Source organism: Pleurodeles waltl, chromosome 3_1 (assembly GCF_031143425.1).
Source record: "Pleurodeles waltl isolate 20211129_DDA chromosome 3_1, aPleWal1.hap1.20221129, whole genome shotgun sequence".
Lineage (NCBI taxonomy): Eukaryota > Metazoa > Chordata > Amphibia > Caudata > Salamandridae > Pleurodeles > Pleurodeles waltl.
The window spans coordinates 278,327,430-278,341,643 of NC_090440.1; the positions used below are offsets into that span (position 1 = coordinate 278,327,430).

A 14,214-nucleotide genomic window follows, 5' to 3' on the forward strand; every position below is an offset into this window, starting at 1 on the left:
GGGTTGCTTTATTGCATTTAATAAGTGCTAAATTTTGATTGGTGCAGGCAGGAAGTTCATGTTTGGTGTATGAAAAAATGTAAAGTCTTCTTTAATGGTAAACTTGTATTTTAAGCCACATTTTTGAAAATACCACTCTTAGAAAGTTGGGAGTTTCCTAACCTATTTGATGCATGCTGCCTGGGTCATATGACTGGGTGTACTTTTTAGTTGGACTTTGTTCATTCCTCATAGACAGCCACAAAATAGAGATTTTGGGGGTCATTCTGACCTCGGCGGTAAAAGCCGCTTACCGCCGGTCACAAGGCCGCCACAATACCGCCGCGGCCGGGGTCAGCCGCCACGGACATTCTGACCCACAACTGCAAAACCTCCGAAAATCCGCCCTCCACTGCAGTCCGCCACATCAGCGGCCAGCGGTAAACTGGAGAAGACCAAACCTCCACCGCCACGCCAACAGAAATAAGCCCATCCCATTATGACCCGCAAATCCACGCGGCGGTCATTCAACCGCGGTATTCCATTGGCGGTAGACCCACCCAGGTCAAAATACACACACCTTTACAAACCCCTACCACATTGGACAATTTGAAAGGCACACACCTGAAACACATACACACACCACTCCCACACATCCAATACCATATAAAACACACACCCACATCACCCACAAACCCCTACCAACAAAAACCAGAGACGAAGGCGAGAGAGACACACATCAGAGAATAGATAGCCAGACACACAGAGGCACACCGCAACATCACACACACCACATAGAAGCACAAAGCACCACACACCAACACACACATCATCACATACACCACCCCACACCTCATACACCCCACCCCATGGCACCACAAAGGCACCCACGCTTTTCGGACCAAGAACTCCGGGTCATGGTGGAGGAGATCATAAGAGTGGAACCCCAGCTCTTCGGCTCACAGGTCCAGCACACCACCATAGCGAGGAAGGCGGAGCTCTGGCAGCGGATCGTGGACAGGGTCAACGCGGTGGGACAGCATCCCAGAAATAGAGAGGACATCCGCAAACGATGGAACGACCTACGGGGGAAGGTGCGCTCGATGGTCTCGCGACACAACATCGCAGTGCAGAAGACTGGCGGGGGACCCCCACCCACTCCACCCGAATTCACAACATGGGAGCAGGAGGTACTCAACATCCTGCATCCTGATGGCCTCGCTGGAGTACACGGAGGAATGGACTCTGGTAAGTACAAGGCCAACCACTTCACCCCACCCCCAGCATGCTAACCCCCACCCTCACCCCCAACCCCCCAGCACACATCCTCCCTGAGAATGTCTCCCCAGCACAACCCACCCAACACCAACCCCTGCATGCCACCCCCAAACTATGGACACCCATCACCTAAGCATGACCACTGCACATACCCATCACCCCCCCCACAAAACACCCTCACAACATCTCCCCCAAGGGAATGCCAGCACTGGGGGACAAGGGCACCTATAAAACGCAAGCTAATGCACACACAGAAACAATAACCATACCCTCTTACCCCATGCAGGACCCGAACGACAACACACCGGTCAGGAGGGACCAGAAATGTCCATCCCACCCCCGGAACAGGCCACTAGTGATGACAGCAGCTCTGTCGACCTGGAACCTGACGACCAGCCCGGACCATCGGGGACCTCTGGGCAGTCGGTTCCCCTCACCCAGACACAGGCCACTGCAGACCCAACCCCCTCTGGGAACAACCGCACAGCTCCCACCCAGCGGGCCCATGCCTCTGTCTCTAGGACAGGTCAAGCAGCGGTGTGTCTACCACTACAGGGCCCCCAGGGTAACCCACCAACCCAACAACAACAGGGACCTGGGGGCAGTGGGAGTGGGCACACCGTCCAGGGGACAGAGGCCCAGGGAAACAGGGCAACTCGGAGGGCTGCTGTGCGACAGGGGGGGAAGGAGAGGCCCAGGGAACCCACTCTCCAAGAGGCCCTCACCACCATCATGGCTGCCTACCACCACTCACAAGAGACGATGGCAACGGTACTGGCCAGGTTCCAGGAGATCCATGCACAGCAGGAGCAACGCTACATGGGGTTCAGCGACCAACTAACCAACATCTCAACCGCTATGGGGAGCATAGTCCAGGCCCTGAACCGCATAGAGGACACGTTTCGGGACCATGTGGCATCACACCGGGCCCCTGTCACTAGCCAGGAACAGGAACAGCCTACCACCTCCACCGGCGCTAGTGGACAGGAGGCCCCACCACAACGACAGCCCCCCAGAACCCCACCTCCTGCTGAACAAAAACCGCCCCGCAAAAGGAGCCTGAGATAATAAAAAAACGACAGAGTAGGATATCAACTCCCCCGCCAGCATCACATACCCCCTGAAGTCCTCCCACTGTCCCACATGGCCACCCTGTCAAACCTTGAACTGCCCCTGCTCCATCCTGCCACAGGCGTATGGACAATGCACCTGTGAGACTGAGAACTGGACTCCGCCATGGACATTACTCCACCCCCACCCATCACTGTTTCACCATCATGTACCAATATCTATGCACTAATAATAAATCACACATTGCACTGAAATCAATCAGGACTCTGGCTGTCTTATTTACAAATGTATGACACATTACATATCAATTACGTATTGTGAACATTGTGAATTACACATACCGAGGTAACTTAGCATTAGTCCATGGGCCAACCAAGCCGAGGTCACGCAGTGGCTCATACAGCACAGAAAAGGGAAGGGAAATTCAAACATCATGTCCATAGGTCTGGGGGGAAACCGACAAAGTTGAGATGCAGGAGGCTTTCAGGAAATGTAAAATGGCATGGGTGATCATTACCTGTGTGCTACTGGAAATACTGTGCTATTACTCTGTCCCTGTTGTCTGTGTCGTCCTCTGAGTCTTCCTCCTCTTCACTCTCCGCAGGCTCCACAGCTACTTCAACACCACCATCTGCATCATCCTCCTGCAGGAAAGGGACCTGACGTCGCAATGCCAGATTGTGAAGCATACAGCAGGCCACGATGATGTGGCACACCTTCTTTGGTGAGTACATCAGGGATCCCCCAGTCATATGCAGGCACCTAAACCTGGCCTTCAGGAGGCCAAAGGTCCTTTCGATGATCCTCCTAGTTCGCCCATGGGCCTCATTGTACCGTTCCTCTGCCCTGGTCCGGGGATTCCTTACTGGGGTCAGTAGCCAAGGCAGGTTGGGGTAACCAGAGTCACCTATTAGCCACACACGTTGTCTCTGTAGCTGCTCCATCACATAGGGGATGCTGCTATTTCGCATCACATACGCGTCATGCACTGACCCTGGGAACTTGGCATTTACATGGGAGATGTACTGGTCAGCCAAACAGACCACCTGGACATTCATCGAATGATAACTTTTTCTGTTTCGGTACACCTGCTCATCGTCTTTTGGGGGTACCAAAGCCACATGGGTCCCATCAATGGCACCAATGATGTTGGGGATATGTCCAAGGGCATAGAAATCACCCTTCACTGTAGGCAAGTCACCCTCCTCTGGGAAAATGATGTAGCTCCGCATGAGTTTCATCAGGGCAGACAACACTCTACTCAAAATCTTTGAAAACATAGGCTGAGACATTCCAGATGACATGGCCACTGTGGTCTGGAATGACCCACTTGCCAAAAAATGGAGGACTGACAAAACCTGCACCAGAGGGGGAATCCCTGTGGGTTGGCGGATGGGGGACATCAGGGCTGGCTCCAGCTGGGCACACAGTTCATGGATAGTGGCTCGGTCAAGTCGGTATCGTAGTATGATGTGGCGTTCTTCCATTGTCGACAGGTCCACCAGCGGTCGGTACACGCGAGGATTCCTCCTTCTCATCGCAAGTCCCAGCGGACGGTGCCTAGGAAGGACAACATGGAGCACAGAGTCAGCCAAACCACAGGTACGTACAGACAGCTTGCACAGTTAAAGAATGGCAATGGGTTGAAAGGCGTGTATGTGTGGCAATGCAAGGCCTAGGCCTGTGTGTCGCATTCAAAATTAAGCCATGTAGGCCCTTGAAATGGCGGCTGCCTGACCTGTGAAGTGGGACAATGGGATGTGAGGTCAATGCGCTGGCGGGGCACACCGTGGCGGTAGGCGGTCGAAGACCGCGGCGCAAAGCCGCATTGGTTAACATTGAAGCCTATGGGTTTCAGGAGCCAATGACGAAGTGCGCCGGCGGTCGCGGTACGCACCGCCGCGGTACGCACCGCCGCGGGGTGACCGCCATTTTCTATCTGCTTAATCACTTGAGACCTGATCATCCACAGGAGAGGACCTATACTGCAAGTGCTGCTGTGACCTCGGTCTGGAAGATACAATGGCTGCTGCGACTGGGGAAAGAGCCCCTGCCTTCACGTCTGAAGAGTTGGAGAAGCTCGTGGATGGGGTCCTCCCCCAGTATGCGGTACTCTACGGTCCTCCAGACCAACAAGTGAGTACACCGGGTGCACATGGAATGGGCTATGCCTGTGTGGATTGGGGTGGATGTAAGTTGGTGGGGTGGGGGGCGAATGAGGAGTGCAACGCCCGACACATGAGAGCATGTGCCATATGGCAAAGTTGGTGGGGGGGGCCAATCACATCTAACATGCAGGTCATTGATGAATTCCTCCTTTCCACCCTGTTCATGTCAAATAGGTCAGCGCCCATCAGAAGATCGAGATTTGGCGTGCCATCGCCAAGGAAGTTCGGAACTTGGGGGTCCACAACAGACGGGGCACCCACTGCCGCAAGAGGTGGGAGGACATCCGCCGCGGAACAAGGAAGACCGCAGAAACACTGCTGGGGATGGCCTCCCAACCTAGGAGGGGTGCCAGTCGCACCATGACCCCCCTGATGTCCCGGATCCTGGCGGTGGCTTACCCAGAATTGGATGGGCGCTTTAAGACATCACAGCAGACACAAGGGGGTGAGTATCAGCACATTCTCCTATCTTTCTGCGCAGTGGAGGCGTCTGGGTGGGGGAGGAGGGCTGTGGGTGACATTAGGCCAGGGCGCTTTCTGTAGTGTAGTCCTCTCCTTTAGGCATGGCCCTGTGCCCCCGGCCCCCACCTCGGTAGGGTGACAAGTACAGCCATTGAAGGTCCTGCATCTCCCATGTGCGCGTTTGACGTCTCTTGGCCTGTTGTCCTAGTCAGTAGTACTGAGTAGTGTACCCCGAATGCGCGGCTTAGTGCATTAGGCTCCTGTGTCTGTCCTCTCCGCCAACGGTGTTGACATTGCATGCACTCAACCTGGTCTTCTTTTTTCTCCCCCCACCCTTTCTCTTCATCTTCTTGTGCATGTGTGCATTAGCATCATCAGGCGGAGGAGATTTGGCATCGGAGCACGAGGGAGCTGCAGGACACAAGGCCCCGGTGGGCCCAGGAACAGACACCGAGGGCACCAGTGATCCGGAGGGCGAGGGGAGCACCACGACGGGGACCGCTGGTGAGAGCAGCGAAAGCGACACGTCCTCGGACGGGAGCTCCCTAGCGGTGGCGGCAACATCCGTGCCCCCCGCCTCTACAGGTACAGCCGCCACCCAGCGCACCAGCCCCGCCCTCCCAGCAGCCCCTCAGTCTTCGCTCCGTGCCGGTTCGCCCAGGAAGGCGCGCGTCTTCTTCGCCCCAGGCACCTCAGCCCCTGCCCCTGTTGCCCCTGCTGCCCTCAGTGCAGAGCTCATTGACCTGGTAAGGACGCTCATTGTTGGGCAGACGACCCTTTTGAATGCCATCCAGGGTGTGCAAAGGGAGGTGCAACAGAGCAATGCGTACCTGGAGGGCATTCATTCGGGTCAGGCTGCCCATCAACGAGCGTTCACTGCTCTGGCCTCAGCACTGACGGCAGCCATTGTCCCTGTTTCCAGCCTCCCTCTTCTTACTGCCTCCAGCCTTTCTCTGTCTCCTGTCCCTCAGCCTATCCCATCCACACCATCAGACCAGCCTGCACACACCTCAACACCCAAGAGCAGCTCATCCAAACACAAGCACCACAGATCCCACAAACACTCACCCAAGCAACACCCAGATGCAGACATGCCAACAGCCACTGCCACCCCTGTATCCCCCTCCTCCTCGTCTCCCTCCTCCCTCCCTGTGACGTCTACACTCACACCTGCATGCACCCCAACATCAGCCAGTGCTTCCATCACCACCTCACCCTCCAGTACAGTCCACACTCGTGCAGTCACCACCCCCACTGCCATTTACACGTCCCCTGTGTCCTCTCCCACTGTGTCTGTCACCCCCTCTTCCAAGACACACAAACGCAGGCAGCCACCCACCCAACAGCCATCCACCTCACGACAGCCTACAGCACCAGCACCTTCACCCAATGACAGCACACCTGACTCTCCTACAACCACCTCCTCTACCTCCACTTCCATCTCCACTTCTCCTACCTTTTACCTTGGCCCTAAAAAACTTTTCCTGGCTAACCTTGACCTCTTTCCCCCCGATGAGCTCCCCCATCCATCTTCAAAGAGTCCCAAGAGCACCGCAGCCACCACCAGCCCAGCTTCGGGTGTCACTGTTGTGCATGGGCTCTGGAGCCCACCCTTTGCCAGCAGTGACACATCCATCAGCAGCAAGGACACGTCCAGCCCCCCCCCCGGCAAGAGGACCCGCAAAAACAAGGGCCGCCGTGCGAGGACCGACAGGGCTGCCCCCAAGGAGCAATGTGCGGCCACTTCACCACCCACACCATCTAGGGGAGGCAAGGGCCCGAGAGCCCCATTAAAGGAGCGGAATGGCAGCAGGAGCGCGGAGAAGGTGGACCCCACATGCCACATCCCAGCTGGGAAGGAGGACACTAAGGAGGCCAGGAGTCCGTCCCCGAAGGGTCCAGAAACGTCACGGTCTGAGGGCGAGTGAGACGGGAGTCCAGGCCAGGTCTGGCTCCCTTGACCTGCTGGATGAGCACCGCTGAACCGGGCCCGCTGTGCAGAAGAGCACCGCTGAACAGGGCCCGCGGGGCAGAAGAGCACCGCTGAACAGGGCCCCGCCGTGGAGATAGGCACCGCTGAACAGGGCCCGCGGTGCAGAAGAGCATCGCTGAACAGGGCCCGCGGGGCAGAAGAGCACCGCTGAACAGGGCCCCGCCGTGGAGATAGGCACCGCTGAACAGGGCCCGCGGGGCAGAAGAACACCGCTGAACAGGGCCCCGCCGTGGAGATAGGCACCGCTGAACCGGGCCCGCGGGGCAGAAGAGCACCGCTGAACAGGGCCCGCCATCTCAAGCACCGCTCCGCTGGGCCCTTCCTGTCATGCACCGCTCCGCTGGGCACCGCCGTCTCAAGCACCGCTCCGCTGGGCCCTTCATCTCAAGCACCGCTCCGCTGGGCCCTTCTTCTCAAGCACCGCTCCGCTGGGCCCTTCCTATCATGCACCGCTCCGCTGGGCACCGCCGTCTCAAGCACCGCTCCGCTGGGCCCTTCATCTCAAGCACCGCTCCGCTGGGCCCTTCCTGTCATGCACCGCTCCGCTGGGCCCTTCCTGTCATGCACCGCTCCGCTGGGCCCTTCATCTCAAGCACCGCTCCGCTGGGCCCTTCCTGTCATGCACCGCTCCGCTGGGCACCGCCGTCTCAAGCACCGCTCCGCTGGGCCCTTGATCTCAAGCACCGCTCCGCTGGGCCCTTCCTGTCATGCACCGCTCCGCTGGGCACCGCCGTCTCAAGCACCGCTCCGCTGGGCCCTTCATCTCAAGCACCGCTCCACTGGGCCCTTCCTGTCATGCACCGCTCCGCTGGGCACCGCCGTCTCAAGCACCGCTCCGCTGGGCCCTTCCTGTCATGCACCGCTCCGCTGGGCACCGCCGTCTCAAGCACCGCTCCGCTGGGCCCTTCATCTCAAGCACCGCTCCGCTGGGCCCTTCTTCTCAAGCACCGCTCCGCTGGGCACCGCTGTCTCAATCACTGTTTATGGTTCACTGTGCCCACCATGCCTCCTCCTTGACCAGTGGAGACTGTCATCCACCTGATGGACTGTGGCTTTGCACTCCCCAGGATGGTCCAGTGGGCAGCCCACCCACTGTAGAGACATTGAGAGACTGTGGCTTTGCACTCCCCAGGATGGTCCAGTGGGCAGCCCACCCACTGTAGAGACATTGAGAGACTGTGGCTTTGCACTCCCCAGGATGGTACAGTGGGCATGGTGGCTCCTCGTGGATCTGGCGTCGTGGACTCATGTGGCTGTGGTGCCCCCCCCTTCCCTTCCCCCTGAGGTGCCTGTAGTTTTTACATCTGATGCCCCTGCAGTGTTCTCTCCAAAGGACTCAGGTCTCCTGTGTGGGCTTTGCCCTTATTTCTCAAGACTTTGGCCCACGGACATGATGAATTCGTAGGATGTGCAGGACTTGGTACTTCAGTTATACACTGATGTGTATGTCATTAGTTTTCTTGTGAATATCTTTCATGGTTGTACGATAATTTTCTGGAGCTTTTTGGTACATAAATATTTATTCCAAATTGTATTATGTCCTAGCATTTTTCAGGGGTGTTTGGGTGGTGTCACTGTGACTTGTTGCTCTGCATTGGTGTGTACATAGTTGGGGGGGGGGGGTGCATATGTGTGTGCCCGTAACCTTTCGTCCTCCCCCTCCCGTGTGTCGTAGGTGCAGTACTCACCGTTGTCGTCTGCGCCGGACTTCGTACTCGTGGTAGATGAGAAGGTAGACGAGAGCAGGTAGGATGTTTAATTCGGGTTCCATGCTGTCCTCCTTCCTCCTGGAGTGCGTAGTGGTGAGCGTTTTCCCGTCCGTAGTCTGTTTCCGCCGTGTTTTTATCGGCGGTGCTCCCGCCCCGGAAAAGGTGGCAGATTGGTGAGTTGGAATAGTGTGGGCGGTACATTGGCTGCCGCCTTTCTGTTGGCGGTGACCGCCGCGCTGTTTGTTTGTACCGCCGTGGCGTTCGGAGTGTTAAAGTGGCTGTCTGAGTTTGCGGTTCCCGCCAGGGTCAGAATCCCATATTTTTAACCGCCAGCCTGTTGGCGGGTTGGCCGCCGCTTTAACACCGACCGCCAGGGTTAGAATCACCCCCTTTATGTGTTCCTGGATGGACTATCACTTGTAGGTTGGTGGGGCAGAGATGGGCACAGCCCCACATGAAAATCAGCTGGCTTTGCCCTGCCTTCACACACAAACCTCAACACTACCTCATTGTTGTTGTGCACAGGCTGGAACCAGGTCAGGTGAGGCAGGAAACTCCAAAAGGAAAATCTTTAGAAATGTGTCCTACTTCAAAGAAGGCAAATAGGACCCTCAGACCCACTCAATTCACTTTCTGGACCTGCAGAAGGACTCTCAGAGGACTGCCTATTGTTGCAGCATCTTGTGTACTTCAGAATAGTGCTTTGCTGCACCTGAAAGGCTCCAACCATCTTGAACCTGCACTTGGACCAAGGCTGAGTGTGTCCTGATCCTCCAAGTCGTGTCTCTCCAGTCCTGGACCCTTAAAAGTTGTTCTAAAGGTGCTCAGATAGCCAGAATCCAAAATGTGGGACTTCAAACATTTTTGGCTAATACGTGCTCTGAGAACTGAGAGGCGAATGGGACCTTCCTGCTCATCAATCGGCCTGAGGTGCATCGCCAATCAGCTTGATTTCGAGGTATCTCCTGCTATTTCTCTGCAGCAGCAGATCCTGTTCAGCGGCTCTTCGCAAAAGGGGTTATTGGTCTCATGGAGCCCTCATCAGCTCCAGCTTCCAACGTCACCCCCTTGGAGATTTTAGATTCTCACAAAAGAGACTAAGCCAGAACTTAGAAATGTTCACTGTGTCTTCCTCCAGCAGCTCCCCCATGATGATGCCTCTTCCTCAGATACTGCCTTCCTGCCCCATTGATGTTTACCTTCCCAGTCATTTTTTCCATTACATTTCTTCTAAGTTTGAAGGTAAGCACCACCCGGGCCCAATCTATTTCATGTATCTGACCCATGCATCATCGAAGTAAGACATATTTTTGACTTTGACCCGGTCTCGCACTACTAGATGTTGGTGGTTGGTGCTTTGATGATCTTTTAGGCATTCGTTTTTATCTTAAACTTAAAAAATGTATAACTCTGGTTCTATTGATTGGATTTTTGTCATTTTTGTGTCAAATAATATATTACACTTTACTCTATTCTTCTAAATTGGTGTGGAATTTTTCTTGTGTTCTGTTTCTGCTTTATTACTGTTGTGTGCTGCATAACTTCTTTACACATTGCCTCTAAGTTAAGCCTGACTGCTTTTTTGAAACGTTACCAGAGAGTTAAACACAGGTCAATTTAGTGAATTTAGTGGTTCACCATGACAGGGATTGTGGCTGTTGCTTGAGCAGAATTTCCACCACAGTCAACCAACAAGCTACTTTCTGGTAGGAGACATTAAAAGAAATTGGGGCCTTATAGTTTGGTGAACAGATTCATTCTTAATATACTTGTAATAAGTTGGGCACAATATCGGTCATGTTTCTAAGGGAGGACCTGTCCCCAAACTTTAAATCAGGCCCTAAGTTTGCCCATGTATCCCCCAAAAGGTTTATTTACTTCTAGATGTTAATTGATAGAAGCTGAAGTGGGGTAACAGAAACACATTACCACTGAAACCCAATGTTTAACATGTTTGTTTGGAGCTACATGGTTGTTGGAGCCAACTAGTAGAAACTATTTGATTGTCAAACATGGATTAAAATCCCTGTTCAGTAACATCTGAGACAAAATGATAGCAACACCAAGGCCCAGTTTACAAAACATTTTGCAGTGTATTTGCTTCATAAACTTCCCTGAAAGTATGGGTTGCCATGCATTCTCCCATGTTTTTTTAATATAAAACGCTATCTACTAACATTAGTGGATAGGGTTTTGCACAAAAAAATAACACCACTTGAAAGCAGACATTAAAAAGCTGAAGTGCTTTTATTTCATCTAACTTTTCCCGCATTGCATGTGTGCTGGACTGTACAGCACACATCCAATGTGTAAAACATTTTAAGTTATTCTAGGCAATGCAGTATGATGAAATCAATGGAATTATCACATTTTGATTACCCCTACAATTTTCCCGATTTGAATTATGAATTTGACTTACTGTGCAGTGCTCGGCAAGAGAATATCCACATTGCTGGCTGCCTTCTGTCATTTACATACATTGCCACATTAGGCTCATAGAGTCACCGGTTGAGCTTTAAATGCTAAATCATAAACTCAAGAAAGAAGGAGGAGGGACTCACGTCGTATCTGTTTGTGAGTAGTCACAATAATGCATGTTTTGTTTCGGCCAAGAACCCAGACCCTTATATAGGAAGCCAAAAGCAGAATGTGGGCTACTACCAATGTGGGCACAAAGGTAGAGATATCCTTATCATTGGTCGGTTTAAGGGCAGGCCTTTGGACGACAGAAGCTATACCTGGCTGTTGAGCCCTGTGTCCTGAGTTGCTTGTGTTCCAGTTCAAGGAGGTTGTGGCCTGGCAGTTCAGGCTGGAAGGGTCCCATTGGAGCAGAATCAAGGCTGATTTGCATATGGATGGGTCCAAACTTAGGTGACACATAACGATGGCCTGTGATGCCTCACAGAGTAATTACTAGTAGCTGACATTATTTCAAGCTTTCCATCTATCACTTGTTGTATACTGCTTTGGGGATTTCTATGGTGAAAGTGAATTTAGGATAGCCTTCACCACAACACACCTATACAATAGGAAATGGGTCACAATTCTGCAAAATTTCAAAAGAAACTGCCTTGAAAGTTTAATTTGACGCATGCAGTTACCATCATCCCTCGCTCGCTGTTTTTACCCTTTAAATGATCTTACATAACCTACTACTATGGGACAAAAGCAGAAGAAGAGATGAAGATAAAATCACTCACCTGCTTCCTCCACTGAATTATTCCTGCCTGCCTGAAAACTGGAGAGAAATGTACCCAATTTTTTATTTGACTCTCTAGGTCCAAAACTTTTATCAGGTCCTGTGGCAGTAGTCTCTAGATCATCCCCAGTGGTATAAGGTGTAGCCATTGAAGCCTGATTGTCTCTGACAAATGTCTCTTCTGAGGATGAAGAGAAAAGAATGTCTTGGCACAACGAAAGCTGTAGTTTTCCGGGCTGATAACAATGTACCACTCACACTGCCCAGTATGGAACTTCTGCCCTGTGCCTGCAGTGTACAGAAAGGTTTATGGACAAAGAAAGCTGGTGATGCTGCAGATAAATTACAAGAACCAGTGGAACTGATCACTTTGCTAAGTGCTAACACCGAAAGTGTGAAAAGCCCACCAGCAACTTGATCCCTTAGGCTGGTACCCAACAGAACTCCAGCAACTTAGCATATAGCAGTTTCTTTTTAAACTTGGTCCTCTGCGCAAATTCACCTCTGTAGCAGAACACAATGGCCAGTACACCCACAAATGTTGTAACTTCAGCATCCTCATCTTAGTATGCTTTCCCTCTCAGGTGTGTTTGGCTTTAGATGAAAGTAAAGTGGCTTCAGCACAGGAGTTAGGAACAACCGTTTTGGCCTTGAATGTAAAAAAAGGCTGTCCTTGCACCTGTACAGGGAATGGCAAAGATAGAGGCTTGCGTATCCTGCACCTGCACCCAACTATCTATCACAAGATACACTTATTAGGGTGTGCGACACCCCAAACACCCCTCCTGCAGCTACGCTCCTGTCCTTTTCACTTTGGCTGGGGAGAGTTTCTTCTGCTCCTAGAAGCAGCAGCCCACAGCCTCTGCAGCTCTACTAGGAATTTCAGGTGCAATGTCTCTATGACCAAAATTATCAAGGGCTTGAAGCAGTATAGCCCTTGGGATCTCATGATGGAGCCAAAAGCGTACAAATATACAAAGGTAAACACCATCACATTTGTACACCCTTGAAAGGATGCAAAGCTGAGTCTGTCTTTCTAGTATTCAAATTTGTCATCTTCAGATCACTGCAGATGTCAGGGGTGAATGTTTAGTCATCTTGTGTTGCCAACGTACTCCAACCCTATAGACAAACCGATAGAGTATTTTGCACCCTACCTAATTACGTCATTTAACTGTGCACCTGTGTAGTCATGTGGCACATTGGAGGCCAAGTGATGGTGAAAGAGGTGGGCTAGGTGCTCAAAGCAGCACCCACCATTTATCTGATTCCTTTGGGCCCTACTGCCTCAGAGAATACTAGAGATACATTTTTAGGCAGCACTTGCCTTCGTTATGCTTCCATGGGGTCGTAGACATTTCAGTGAAATTGCACTGCCTGCAGCCACCATGCCTCCTATTCGATCTGGTTTCCAGAATTGTGTGGGAAATAGAGGAAGCTGCTACCTTGGAAGGCCTTCCATTTTAGTAGTAACAAATTGATTTGCCCCACTATGTTGTCACTTCAGTTTTTAATGACTTGTTGCACTTTGATTACTTTTAGGCACAGATTTACTAAGGTTCTGAGACAGCGCTATCATGACACAGAATGACAAAAGAGGTGCAGCAGTGACTTTCCAGCGATAAAGCACATTTTTCTCAGCAGCAAATGCACTTTTCCCACTTTGAGTCAGGGCTTGACTAGGGGTGGATCAGTGCAGAAACCTGTAGGGTTTCATGCAAATTCCGATTAGCCAATGCAGCCTGTCCTGACTTTGTGCCAAAAATTAACACCTACTAGAAGTAGTAACAAAGGGGAACGTGCTGATTTCCAAAAAATATGATGCATTCCATGTGTTCTGCAATGCACATCCAGCGAGTGAGACCCTTCTGCAGTTGTCTCCACATGGGAATTTGTACTGGAAGTGTACGCTTCCAATACATCTCTTACAAAAGACAGAACACTTTTGTTTGTGCCATGGTTTGTGTGCGAACGCCGAGCATAGCACTAACAGTAGATCGAGGTTTGTAGATGTAACACTGCCCTGAGTTTCTCCCCTCGTGCAATGCAACTCATCAAATGTCGATGGTGCGCTGCATTACGTGAAATATCAGTAATTTGGGCTTAGCTTTAGCGGTGGCCTCTCGCTCAGATATGCAATCCTCAGGTAAAAAAACAGATGTTTGAAATATTGTATTACGTCATGTGGCCAAATACCATGAGCATGACCAGATGCAGAAATGGTTGTTACAATGTCATAAAATGTAGCTTTTTTGACGTTAGTCATCAGCCAGGGGGAACTGCTGGCTTTCAGAGCTGGCAACTCCCATTCTTCAAAGTGACTCTCTGTGCAGCATTGTGTGACAAGGATGAGAT

At 52.0% G+C, this 14,214-nt stretch overlaps 1 protein-coding gene across 1 annotated transcript in view; it reads left to right on the forward strand.

The window, feature by feature from the left end:
* The window catches only part of ENTREP2 (endosomal transmembrane epsin interactor 2), a 1,414,698-nt gene that overhangs the window by 1,382,838 nt on the left and 17,646 nt on the right, over nt 1-14,214 (forward strand). The gene's annotated exons all lie outside the window — the stretch shown is intronic.